Source organism: Phocoena phocoena, chromosome 6 (genome assembly GCF_963924675.1).
Source record: "Phocoena phocoena chromosome 6, mPhoPho1.1, whole genome shotgun sequence".
Classification (NCBI taxonomy): domain Eukaryota; kingdom Metazoa; phylum Chordata; class Mammalia; order Artiodactyla; family Phocoenidae; genus Phocoena; species Phocoena phocoena.
This window is the reverse complement of record NC_089224.1, coordinates 15628127-15641598: the sequence shown is the minus strand read 5'-3', so window position 1 is coordinate 15641598 and position 13472 is coordinate 15628127. Positions and strand designations below refer to the sequence as shown.

General features: G+C 44.9%; 1 non-coding gene across 1 annotated transcript; it reads right to left on the bottom strand.

Annotated features, from left to right (window-relative positions):
* Positions 1–2336: 2336 nt before the first annotated feature.
* Positions 2337–2409, bottom strand: TRNAG-UCC (transfer RNA glycine (anticodon UCC)). Its single transcript has one exon. It is a non-coding gene; the product is annotated as a tRNA-Gly (tRNA).
* Positions 2410–13472: the final 11063 nt, after the last annotated feature.

The following is a 13472-nucleotide window of genomic DNA, read 5'->3' as shown; positions in this document are numbered from 1 at the left end:
AGTCTTGGAACCATCATGGAGCCTGTGGGTGTGTCATTTAGCATGCTGATGTGTTACAATGAGCTATACTGAGGCTCAAGATCTAGTGGAAGTCGGGTTGTCTGACTTGTCCGCCATCTTGTACTTATTTGGTTCTAATCACTTTATGTTGTATCCTTGGGCCATGTCATTGTTTTAAAGGTTGTGCCCTGCCCCCTTCCCCCCTGTTTCACTCCCACTAAAACTGTTTCTCAACCTCATGAAACTCATCAGTCCCATAGACTGATTTTACAGGAAAACAAGCAAACAAAACCCCAAAAAACAAAAACAGAAGCTATGAGACAAGGACTACCTGAATTCCTCTACTTTCCTCCCAACATAATGGGAAAGGTGTCCCTCCCTAGGTCAAAGACTTATCCCTCTTACTATATTTTAATCCTCCCCCCTTCCTCCTCACTCAGCCCGTCAGTTGTTCCTTTCCTGTATCTTTAATCCCTCTCCTTCAACTTGATTCTTCCTACCAGCACTTAAGTATACTTATGCCTATTCCATCTTTTTTGTTTTTATAAATTTATTTATTTTTATTTATTTATTTTTGGCTGTGTTGGGTCTTCATTGCTGCACGCGGGCTCTCTCTAGTTGCGGCGAGTGGGGGTTACTCTTCATCGCGGTGCGTGGGCTTCTCATTGCGGTGGCCTCTCCTGTTGCAGAGCACAGGCTCTAGGCACGCAGGTTTCAGTAGTTGCAGCACACGGGCTCAGTAGTTGCACGTGGGCTCTAGAGTGCAGGCTCAGTAGTTGTGGTGCACGGGCTTAGTTTCTCTGTGGCATGAGGGATCTTCCCGGACCAGGGATCTAAACCATGTTCCCTGCATTGGCAGGTAGATTCTCAACCATTGTACCACCAGGGAAGCCCCTCTTCCATCTTTAAAAGATCCCTCTGTAGTGGATGCTGTGATACATAATCCGGATGCCCCTTTCTGCACAGAGACATTCATTCTTCCAGCTGCCAGGAGTGTTGGCTGCTGACAGCTTGCAGCTCAAGGCCCCTCCGGGAATTGCCACAGGGAGCTGCCTTGCCCAAGGTGACACCCATTCTCCAGGGCAGGCCACAGCCTATGGCTGGTAGGTGCTGGGGCATTTTAAGGGTACTTGGGATTTGTTTTCAGCAGGTATAGTAAGACATGCAGGCATGGAGATGACTGTCATGAAGGAATAGGTTTATACTCATAGATCCCTAGAAACAGGAGACATGGCACACCATGCAGGGCCACATGGGGAAGCACCAGAGTTGGTCAGGAGGCAGAGGGAGAGAGGGGAAAATAGGGGAAAATGTGAGAACCTTTATTATGGTTTCCATGAGGAAGGTAAGGTGAGACAATGTACATGTACACAGGTTTAGGATTGGTCAGTTTGGATACTTTCATGGGCTCTAGGGTATATGGATGGCTCAGGTGTCTGATCCTGAGATGATTAGGGCAGGTGGATAGAGGCCCAGGTGTAAGATCTTGATAAAGGAGATGGTTGTGGGGTATGGACCCTGGATTGTCTGATTTGCATAGGAAAGTCATGCGCACAGAGGAGTCATTTTCTATCTCTAGAATTAGCTAGTCCTGGGAGGGGCAGTCTCTCCAGAATCAGCAAGGCTCCAGATGTCAAAACAACAGAAAATACAGAAAATAAAATGACATGATTAATACATGAGGTAAAATGCCAAGCCCCCTTAACTTGATTCTGGGACATCTAGGAAGGGCCATCCTAGCTCCACAGCTCCCGGAGGGCTCTGCCAATACCTGGATCGCTGCATCACAGTTCAACACTCCCTCTGCTCCCTCACTCAGCCCCCACCCTCTGGAGTACTCCCCAAGAAACTTCCTGCCTGCAAACCTCCATCTCATCATCTGTTTTCCAGGGAACTGACTTAAGACACTCTCTAAGCCCCACTAACCCTCATCCATTGCTCTCCTTTCTTCACAGCCAAACTTCCTGAAAGAGCAACCTCTCCTCATTGTCTCCACTTGCACAAATCAACTTGCACAGCTTTTGTTCTCAAACTTCAGCATGACTCAGAACCGTGTGGAGGGCTTGTTAAACCACAGATCGCAGACCTCCAACTGAGTTCCTGATTTTGTAGATCTGAGGCAAGACCCAACAAGCCACTTTCCTAATTTGCTCCCACGTTAGAGAACCCCTGCTTTCACGGTCCCATATTCTGTCAGGACGAAGTCCAAGCTTCCTCCCAGAGCCCTTCACAGTGTGGCCTCTGTTTCCCCATTAGCCTTGTCTCCCTTTGTGTGTTTCTGGGGTTTTTGTTTTTGTTTTTCTTTTGGCCTCGCTGTGCAACTTGTAGGATCTTAGCTCCCTGACCAGGGATCGAACCTGAGCCCCCTGCAGTGGAAGTGCAGAGTCTTAACCATTGGACCACCAGGGAAGTGCCCCCTCATGCGTTTCTGAATTTGCCTTCCTGTGACTCTGCAGTAGTTGTGGTTTCTCATGGAGATAGGCTCTCCTCTTGCCTCTGGGCCTTTGCACATATTTTATTTGCACCTTGACACTCCTCACGTCTTTCCCCTGCCTGGGTAGCCCCTTTTCAATTTCTTATTGATAGGGACAGTAAAGGGACAAAGTAGGTAATTAAATAGTTAATCCCATTAGGGAATTGTAAGCAAAGAAAAAGGATGGGAGACCCCAGTAAGTTAATTATCACTCAAGAAAGCAGGTTCACTTAACCACAGAACCAAGCAGGCTTGCTTAGCAACAAAACCCATGCAGCAGAAGCGTGAGATATGCCCCCAAACAATAAAACAATGGTGGCATGAGATTCACATCCTGCCCAGTGAGCTCAGTAAGTTAATGACCCCTAGGACATGCTCTCTGCGCGCATTAAAAAACAATAATTTATGGAAAGGTGACATCTCAAAGTGAAAGACCCTCATTGTACTGAAACCTAAAATAATTTTTCCACAGTGCCATGACAGTCGTGGCTTGACCATGTAGGGACAAGAAAACTCCCCTGCCCAATCTGGAGGAGGAGCTGATGATGGAAGCATGAGGTCTACTCAAGAATGAGGAGGAAGGTGGTCTTTTCCCCCTCCCCACTTTTCCTCTGATTATAAAACTCTAGCCCACTAAGTTCTCGGGGCACGGCACCCTCTCGCCCACCCATTTGTAAGCCTCACGAGCATCCTATTCTAATACATCACTTTTTTTTTTTGGACTAAAGGTACAATTTGTTGAATTTGTTGTTTTTATAAGTTCTCTTTTTGCAACTTAGCATGGTAGGTGAACCTAATACCTTATAACATGTGGCCCAATTTGGTTATTTTGGGTTTTTTTAATAAACGTCTTTATTGGAGTACAACTGCTTTACAATGGTGTGTTCGTTTCTGCTGTGTAACAAAGTGAATCAGCTATATGTATACATATATCCCCATATCTCCTCCCTCTTGCGTCTCCCTCCCATTAATAAATCACTTCTTATCTATCACTTTGCCTCTCTCTGAATTCTTTCCTTGCTGAGCCATAAAGGACCGGAGCGCCTTGGAGCCCCCCGAGATGCCACCTAGTGGTTCCCCTGTCTCTTCTCAAGTCACTTCTTCAGGAAGTCTTGACCCTCTCCCCGCCTGCTGTCACAGGCAGCCCTCACTAAGCCATCAGAGTGAGTGGGGAAATGAACAATGGGGGAGACAATTAGAGAGCTCTCTACTCATAGAGACCCCTCCTCCTGGCTGAGGCCAAATGGCAAAAGAAGAGGCCCTGATGGGGTGAGCTGGGCCCACTGGCAGCTCCTGGAGACAAAGGGGAAGAGGCTGCGTCTGCAGGACGAGGGGCACTTCCTCTGGCTCCAAGCCTATGACAGCACGTGCCCCCTTGGGCTAGTACTCTTGTCCTGCTCTCCTCAGCCCCTGCAGCCCCCCACCTCTCTCTGTCCCTCCCAAACCTCTCCGCTTGGGCCAGATGAGACCCACATCTTGCACCAGCTCGCCCAGGGGAGTCACCTCCCCACCCCTGGTGGGAGTCTTGTGATCGCTTTGGTATGCGTGACAAGCTTCCCAGAGTGATGCTTTGCGGGGTGACCTTGCCGTCCAGGAGAGCCCCTGTCGAGTTTGCGGATGTACAGCTGGGCTGCTTTCTGGGCCTGAGGGCGTGGGAGGGAGGGGAGGCAGGGGCAGGGGCAGACTGCTTTTTCTCCATAGATATTTGGCCCCAATTTTCAAGCCCAGGTTACATAAGACCTGCGGAGAACTACGCTCCCCTGTCACCCACACCTTTCCCTTTCTGTGGAGCATTTCACAAGTGCAGCTGCTTCTCAGAGAAGGTCTATTTTGGGAGCTGTTTCCATTTGACCTATATTAAGCACAGTCACAAGGCAGAGGCAAGTCGCGGGGTGCAGGGTGGCCTGCTTGCTCTTTGTGCTTTTTTAGTGTCACGGGTGAGGGAAGCAGACAAGCTGATGCCCATAGTTTGGGAGCTGAGACTCAAGTGGCTCATGGGCCTCCCCAGGGCAGCAAGCTACAGAAGGCTCTAGACTCGGACAGCCTACCTGTAACTAGTGCAGGCCCAAGCCGCCATCCCACTTCACAATTCTGATTTGCCTCCCCCTGAGGCCCTGCTGACAGAGAATACCTGAGTCACCTCAGCACTGATCAGGGAGGAATTTAGGTTCCCTACAGGCCTAGAATCTACCAGGCCGGGCCAGGATGAGTCCCGGCCTGGGCCTGTGAAATGCAGTTAGTAGAGTTTTCATTGGCCATCAAGTGCCTCCATGGGGAATTCTCTTTCCTGAGTTAATGATTAAATCACATGACCAGCAGGGGGAGAGAAAGGGTTGCTGGGAGCCACTGGCCCAGGTACTGAGCACAAACAAGTATTACTCAGAGTTCCCACCACTTTGAGGGCCCATGGACAAAATGACAAGAGAAGTGATTCACCCACTAAGCACCCCATTTGCCCCTTTTCAATGGGGGTATTTCTTGGATCACCGTTTTCTCCCTTGAGCCCCTTCTCATTGTCTCCCTGGGAGTAGAGGTCTGATTCCAGGGTCTAAAACTGGGCCCCAAGCTGCTGACCCCCAAACCTACAGCTCTGTGCTTCCTGCCTCCTGGGAGTCAAGCCAATATCTCCAAACAATTGTCCCACTGAGACGTCACAATCAAAAATCTCAAAGCAAAACCTCACGCCTCCCCCACATCCAAATCAGCCCCGCCCCTGGGATGCTGCCTGGTCCACCTTGCCACGTGCTGCAGGCTGCTTCTACCTTAGAAGGACACGATGGACACTGACCTGACGGGGGCACGTCCAGCCAGCTGGGAGATGCTAATGTTGCATCCCCTCAAAACTGCTGGAAAGGAGTCCTGGCTTTGTAGTGTGAAGCAGACAGCAGGGTTTCTGCTCCAACCCCTTGTAATCGAGTTAGTGGAGGGCTCCCCTCAAGACATTGGGTTTGGCCTTCACACCTGACTCGGAGCTGGCTGGAAGCACCTGGGGAAGTGGGAGGGGGCTCCCCTGGGAGAGTTGATGCGCGAGTTACTGAGGAGTGAGAGGGATGGAGAGAGCTGAGTGTGAGCGAAGAGCAGAAGTGAGAGCTGATTTTAAAAACTTGAGTTCAGCCTTGAGGAGTGGCTTTGAGGGCTGGTTGGAAGAGGGGATGGGTAGTGCATTCTAGGCAGGGACACAGCCCTGAGAAGGAGCAGAGCAGGGCAAAGCAAAGTACGGCTATCACGCTGTACTACGTGGGATGCTCTTGAGAATACGGTGAAGAGTGGGTTAGCAGGAAAAGATGGAACCAGCCTAAGGAGATCCTTCCAGTTTGGTGGCCCCTTTTCTTCCCTTGTTTCCTGTCCTTCCCACTCCCTGCAGTGTAACAAGTCCTGGCTGCCCCTCACCCTGAGGGGACTCCTGGGGTGGGGGGGTATGGAAGCTGTAAAACACTTTCTGCAGGATGAGATTGAGACACTGCAGGCCAGGCTGCAGACAACCCAGCCGGTCGCAGGCAGCCAGCAAGAGGTGAAAGGCCATCTCTGCCCTGGGGGCAGCAATGCTCTGGAGGTGGGAACACTGGGACCAAAGGATCAAAGGAAAGGATGGTGGAAGCAGAGCCAGGAGGGACTTGGGAAGAATAATCTGCTTTGATCATCAAGGAATAAAGAAAAGTCCATGTCATTTTCTGCTCAGGGAAATACCAAAAAGGAAAACAATTTTTTTAAAAAGGGAGAAATTCCAAAAGAAGGGATATTGTCATTTTCAGTTGGTAAATGTCAAAAGCATTGTTTCTGTTGATACAGCATGATGGGTAGAACACATTTTGTGGGGGGAAGGGAATAACAATATACATATCCAGATGCAAGCTCCCACTATTTGACTCAGTATCCCCCCTTTCTAATAGTTTAGAAATGTTCCGATGAAAAAAAGTCTCCTTGTCCACTGACCATATGCTACACAAAGGCAGGAAAATGACTTTCACCCTGTCATTCCAGCACTCAGCACTTTGCTGGAACATGGTAGGTGCTCAATAAACACTCATTTAAAGAACAAATTTGCAAAAAAAGAAGCTCCTTGATAATTGCAGGTCAACTTTAGAAGAATTGGTTAATTTCATCTAGTGATGGTAATATTAGGCAACTGTTCAAAAGGTCTGAGTAAGAAAATAACTATAAAAGATATTGGGGAGTGGGGCTTCCCTGGTGGTGCAGTGGTTAAGAATCCACCTGCCAATGCAGGGGACACGGGTTCGAACCCTGGTCCGGGAAGATCCCACATGCCGTGGAGCAACTAAGCCCGTGTGCCACAACAACTGAGCCTGCGCTCTGGAGCCCGCGAGCCACAACTACTGAGCCAGTGTGCCACAACTACTGAAGCCTGCGTGCCTAGAGCCCGTGCTCTGCATAAAGAGAAGCCACCACACAAGAGTAGCCCGCGCTCACCGCAACTAGAGAAAAGTCCGCGTACGGCAACGAAGACCCAACACAGCCAAAAAATAAAATAATAAAATAAATAAATTTTAAAAAAAGGTATTGGGGACAATTTGGGAAACACGAATATCAACTGGGTAGTAGATGATATTAGGAAACTTTTGTTGAGACACCTACAAGTTATTTTGAAAAGTTTTAGCCAAAAAAAAGAAGAAGCACAAAGGAAAACTATTAACAATTGTTAAGTCTAGGTAATGGGAATATGAGTATTCATTGCACTTTTTTCCCCCAATTTTTCTGTATGTTTTCAAATATTTATAATTAAAAAGTTTATAAACATGAAGGACACCTTACAACATGAGGCTAGAAGAAAGATAAGAAAATGTAAAATTTTTCATGATTGATAAATTAAAAACAAAAAATATATAAAAATGTATAACATGGAGGTAGAAGAACTGAAAAGAATTGCCAATCTGATGTTGACGTCATGGAAGATGTCTTTTCCTTAACTTGCTGTATGTTTTCTTATCTTTGAAAAGCAAGTTTAAAAGCTATTTATAATAAGCAATTCACTGCCTAACTTCTTATATCTTTTGTATATTGTCATGGTATATAAATATATGTTTATATCTTTATGAGTCTTTTATACCAAGTTATTTAACATACCAAGTTGAAACTTTATGTTTCAACTTGAGTTACATTACATTTTCTTTTATCGCTGACCTATGGGAGGCAATAAAACAATTAAAATACTGATTGTACCTTAAGAAAATAATCCACCCAAACTTATTGCTTTAGTGACATTTTATAAGTGAAAGAAAAGACCTGGCAAAACATTTCCTTCCTTCTTTCTTTCCTTCCTTTCTTCCTTGCAAGTTAATTTGTTTACTATTTTGGTAAATAATTACCTTTTGTGCTTCTCTTCCCCCCCCCATCCCCCATCAGAAGATATTACAGACTTACTTTAAAAATCTGGAAGGTATCAAAATGTACAGAAAGAAAATTTTAAGACCCTTCATTTGAACATCTAGAAAAAAACAGTTTACATTTTGTGATATTTCTTTCAATCCTTTTTCTCATGCATGAGTTTCTCTTAACTGAGATCATACTGATAAACAATCATGTATCTTGTGTGTGTGTGTGTGTGTGTGTGTGTGTGTGTGTGTGTGCGCGCGCATGTGAGAGAGAGAGAGAGCATGCTACACACATTCCATCTTATGGATACAGCATCATTTATTTAAACCTTCCACTATTGTAGGGCACTTAGTGCAATAGACTGAATGTTTGTCTTCTCCCCAAATTCATGTTGAAACCTAATCCCCAATGTGATGGTATGTGAAGTTGGGGCCTTTGGGCAGTGACTAGGTCATGAGGGTAAAGGCCCCATGAATGGGATTAGTGGCCTTATAAAAGAGACCCCAGAGCTCTCCTTTCCCCCTTTCACCACATGAGGACACAAGGAGAAGACAGCTGTCTATAAACCAGGATATGGGCTGTCACCAGGTACTGAATATGCCAGCACCTTGATGTCCCAGCCTCCAGAACTGTGAGAAATATTTTTCTGTTGTTTAAAAGCCATCCAGTTTATGATCTGTTATAGCAGCCTGAATGGACTAAGATAGTTTATTTTTTTCTTCATTTTTTCCCCATTTCTAGTATTGTGAACATCCTATATGTACATCTTTTCCTCACTTCTTTTGTGCTTAGAATTTTCTTGGATCGAAGTATATGAATTCTTTTCACTTAGTGTATATGTAGGAGAGGAAAAATATAGCTTTTCCTCTACCTTCTTAAGTTTAGTAACTGAGGCCTGTGAATTAAATCAACAAGACAGATTAACGGGGGAAAATGTTTATTTGGGTACACATGACAGCCAACAAATGAAGTAGCTGGCTCATTAAATGGTTAGAGTTAAAGGCTTATGTACCTTACTTAGTAGGGGAAAGGGTGGGGGGAGTAAAATGCTTCTGTGGGAAGAATAAATAGGTTTCTTTGGGTAAGATAAATGGATTTTCAGAACAAACAAGAGATGAAGTTTGTGATGATATTGTCTATACAGGTATGAGGCGTGTCAATGAAAATTCAATTAACTATCAAGAAGAATAAAAAGGGAATTTTATTAGAGCCAAACTGAGGATTAGAACCCAGGAAGCAGATTCTCAGAAAGCTCTAAGAACTGTTCTGCCTGTTGGAAGTCGAAGGTACAGTCGTATACATTTTTGAGACAAAGGATCATACATCAAAATGATATACTGGTATTTTACATAAAGGTGGCCAAGGATACATAGTCCAGGTAAACATGTACAAAGCACAAGGCGAGCGAGCAGCAAGTCATCATGACCCGCTTCGGGGCTGGGAAAGTTACATTTTAAGAAGTTACATTGATAGCATCAGAAGAAAGAAAACAAAAAAGATCATTAGGGTTGAGCAGGCACTCCCATCTTTGAGGAGCTCTGGTTAACGTGTAAAGCAGATACACAGGGCATATCGGGGAAGGAGGAGGCCCAAACAGACGCAGAAAGAGAATTTTAAGTTTAATTTTTCTCGTCCTGCCTTAAAGTCTAGATTTTATTTCATTAGATGTATTTCTGTTTCCTTCAGGTTCATACAAATTCCCCAGAAAAGGGATGTGGGGTAAGTTTTATTTGATCTATTTGAGGAATAGGTCCACCCTGAAGAAGTAATTTATGGCAGACTTAGTTCCTAGAAATTTCTGCTTTTAGTCAGATAAGGGAAGCTCTAAGAGGCTTCTTTCTGCATCTGTTGCATCTTAAATGTCCTTCAGCTTAAAATAATCTTTATACCAACTCCTGGACTTTGAGTGGGTCCTCACACGTATCATCTGATTATTTTCCAGGACTGTTTTCCTAATTTATGCTTTCACCAAGCAAATGGAGTTGAGTATTATCATTTTTAAAAAATCCTTACTGATTTGATAAATTAAAATTGATCTAATTTTCAATTTTTAAAACTAACTGAGGATAAGCCTTGGAAAAAAAGGTTTGCTTCCATATTTATTTCCTTTTTTTTTTTTTTTTAATTTCCTTTTGAAATGAATTATATTTGTATGCTCTTTACCTATTTTTATTTGCTAAAAGAATTTACTAGTAAATTAAAATCCTTTAGATTGGTACACTAGAATATTTATGAGGACAGACTGAAAAATGTGTATTTATCTTACCAGTGTGAAGAGAAATAAGAATTCATTTAATCGTCAAATTCCTTAGTCATTTTGAAAAACAGAAGGGTCAGTTCATTTAATCAGGACAATTTTGATTGTTATCCTAGCCATCTTCAAAGTGAAAGTCTGGACTAAAGTCCAACACCAAGTTTTTTTAAAAAACAAACTCTGTGGATATTTAAAATTAGTGCTCCAAATTCCACGGAAGCGAATTTTCTAACAGCTTTGTGTGATGTCCCAAATACTTTAGCAATTCCAAATTACAAATTTGTGTTTCAACTTGATTGCATGAAGTTCAGTTCACTCCATAGCTCTGACCCCAAAACAATGTTTTTTAATTTGCTCAAATTTCCTATATTTAACTTTCTTTTTTAGTCGTAGCCGATCAAAAGAAAACACTGCATCGCTCTAAGCTGCTCCTTTCAAGTGTGATCCATTATGTTTGTCGAGATGAAAGCAAAAGAATTTGGTCACAATTTTTCCAGTTCTAAACCACCTACTGATTTTCCTCTGAGATTTATAAATGTATTTTCCAGAATTCTACTGCAGTATATACAAAAGGTCTGCTTGTCAGAATATATTTTTTCCTTACAGTCTCATTTTCTATCACAAAAGCAAGTTGTCAGTGCTTGGCAAAGTGTCTGCCGTAAGTAACCAGTTCCATAAATGATTATGTCGGCTGGAGTTGATTCAACCGCGGGTAAAAGTGAAACGGCTCTGTAACTCTGCTTGCGGTGACAATGATTTTCAAACCTATGCTGAATTATGTCACTGACAGAAAGATAGGGAGCTTGGGGCAAGTCTGGTGGAGTTGCCCCCAGCTCGTTCCCAGCCGTGGCAGCCTCCCGAGCTGTGGTGGCCACCCTTCCCCCAGCCTCACTCTTCTTTGCTTCATTGGAGCCGTGAGGTGCTCTCCTCACTAGGGCAGCCCCCTCGAGATGGTTCCAAGTAGGCTGGTTTCGAGAGCAGAGCCTTCTGCCAACCAGATTCGCGTGAACAGGCCGCCACATCCCTGCCAGGAATTCACAGCTCCAGCTGGTACAGGTTCTTCCTGCTGCGTTGGGGTGGGAGCGGGGTGGGGGTGTGTGGAGGGGATGTCAAGGGTGAAAGGGGACAGAAGTGAGGTACCATCTGTACCGTCTGCAGCCCCTTCCTCCTCCTTCCTGCCCCTGGAGCAACCCCACCTGCTCTCCAGGGGGTGCAGAATGAGCAGTGGGCCCACTCCAGCTGGACTGTTCTTACGGCGCAGTGCTGGCTTCTGCAGGGGAGTGTAGGGCCCAGGCTTGGCCCCAAGCCCAGTCAGCTGAGCTCTAGCTGCCGCAGCACCACTCAGCCCACTAGCCGGACCACTTCACACTCCAGTGCAGCTGGCACCCCGCCCCCCACGCCCCCAACCCCTGGCCTCCCCGCCGGGATCTCAAAGGCCCCAATCTATAAACAGTGATGTCTGTCACTGGAGAGGCTAAAGCATCGAGACCTGCCCAGGCATTTCTGCAGCAGAACTAGAAGAGAGAAGCCTTGCACTGCTCCCAGCTCTGTCCTCTCACCGTTCCACCCAGCCCACGTGCAGGAAAACTCAGAGGCTACTGGCCTGAGGCCATCACCACTGTTTCCATCACGCGGGCCCAGGACAGTGTCTAGGCGAGATGGCAATGTCTGTTCGGAACTCCTCCCCCAGTGCCCTGGCCTTTCCACCTGCCAGGGAGGGCTCGGCTGTCCTCCCAGCTGTCTGCTGCTTCCTCTTTCTGCTCTCTCATTCTCAAGCCTTTCTAGTGTAGCAAGGTGGAACTACCTAGCAAACCAGACTTCAGATTTTTGGGCCAAGTCCAGCTCATTGATACAGACAGTCTTACTTGGGGATTGTGAGGTAGCTTCCAGCCTCATAGTGGGTATCTGGTTGATTAGCTCTGCCGGCCACATGCCTAAGTGGGAATAAAGGTGACATGTAGCATGTTTGCACCGATATGGACCCTACTTTTACATCAATCCAGTGAAATAGAGCTCAAAGAGTTTCGCCAAAAAAGGGCTGAAAGTCTGAGGTTCACAGTTTGGCCATAGCAAAGCGTGAGTAAAATGTGGGGGGAAAGTATTTGGTTTTTATTTTCTACCTTATTTTTTTATTTTCTACCTTTATTTTTATTTTCTACCTTAAGGGAAAAAAAATGTTTTTGGTAGAGGTAGGACTTAGTTATCATTTAAATAACTGATTTCTGTTATACAGCAGAAACTAACACCACATTGTAAAGCAATTATACTCCAATAAAGATGTTTAAAAAAATTACAGATTAAAAATAAGTAAGGGGCTTCCCTGGTGGCGCAGTGGCTGGGAGTCCGCCTGCCGATGCAGGGGACGCGGGTTCGTGCCCCGGTCCGGGAAGATCCCACAGGCCGCGGAGCGGCTGGGCCCGTGAGCCATGGCCGCTGGGCCTGCGCGTCCGGAGCCTGTGCTCCGCAACGGGAGAGGCCACAACAGTGAGAGGCCCGCGTACCGCATTTAAAAAATAAATGAATAAGTATGTAAATAAATAAATAACTGATTTCACGTACTTTGGATGGTTCCATAGAGTAGTCAATAATCCAATTTGTTTTTGTGGGATTTGCTTGGGTCCGTTTCAAATTATGTTGGGTTGCTGAGGGTCCCCCTCACAATATGCTTATTCCATGGGGTGCACATGAGTCTCTTGCTGACCAAGGAAAGGCTAGAAAGTCTTTGCACTGGTGGGGGTAATGACCATGATCTGGAATTTTCTCAGCAGTGGAGAACTCTGCTTCTGAATAACCAGCTGGAATGTTGAGAGGCACATTGAATACTTTCAAGGTAGCATAAATACACACTATTTTCCTTTATTCTCTACTTTCTAAATGAGCCTGTATAATCAGAAAAAATAAGATATAAAAAGGAATGTAATGTCATATACCTGGAGTTATACTATGTATTTTTTACAGCTATATCTATTGGTAGTGAAAATTTTAGTGGCTTTTAATTTTCCATATTTTCCACATTTTCTGCAATTATTAATATTTATTAATGAGCACTTGTTAATTATAGAACCAGAGAAATATTTTAGAAATAAAACGCTCATTTTTTTCTTAATGAAAACAAGCAGAAAACCTAATTGATAAAAATGAACTCAGATAGAGATCTTAACAGGAAAGGAAGCTTAACGTGTTTGAGAAAAAAATACAGAAAACTATATTTATTACCTTAGGATAGGAAAAGGGTTTCTTAATCAAGACATAACATACACTAGCCAGGAAATAAAACTTGATCATTTCAACTGCAATGTAATTAAGAATGCATGTTTATCAAAAGCCACCATAAAGGGAGACATAGGGTTTCCCTGGTGGCGCAGTGGTTAAGAATCCGCCTGCCAATGCAGGGGAAACGGGTTCGAGCCCTGG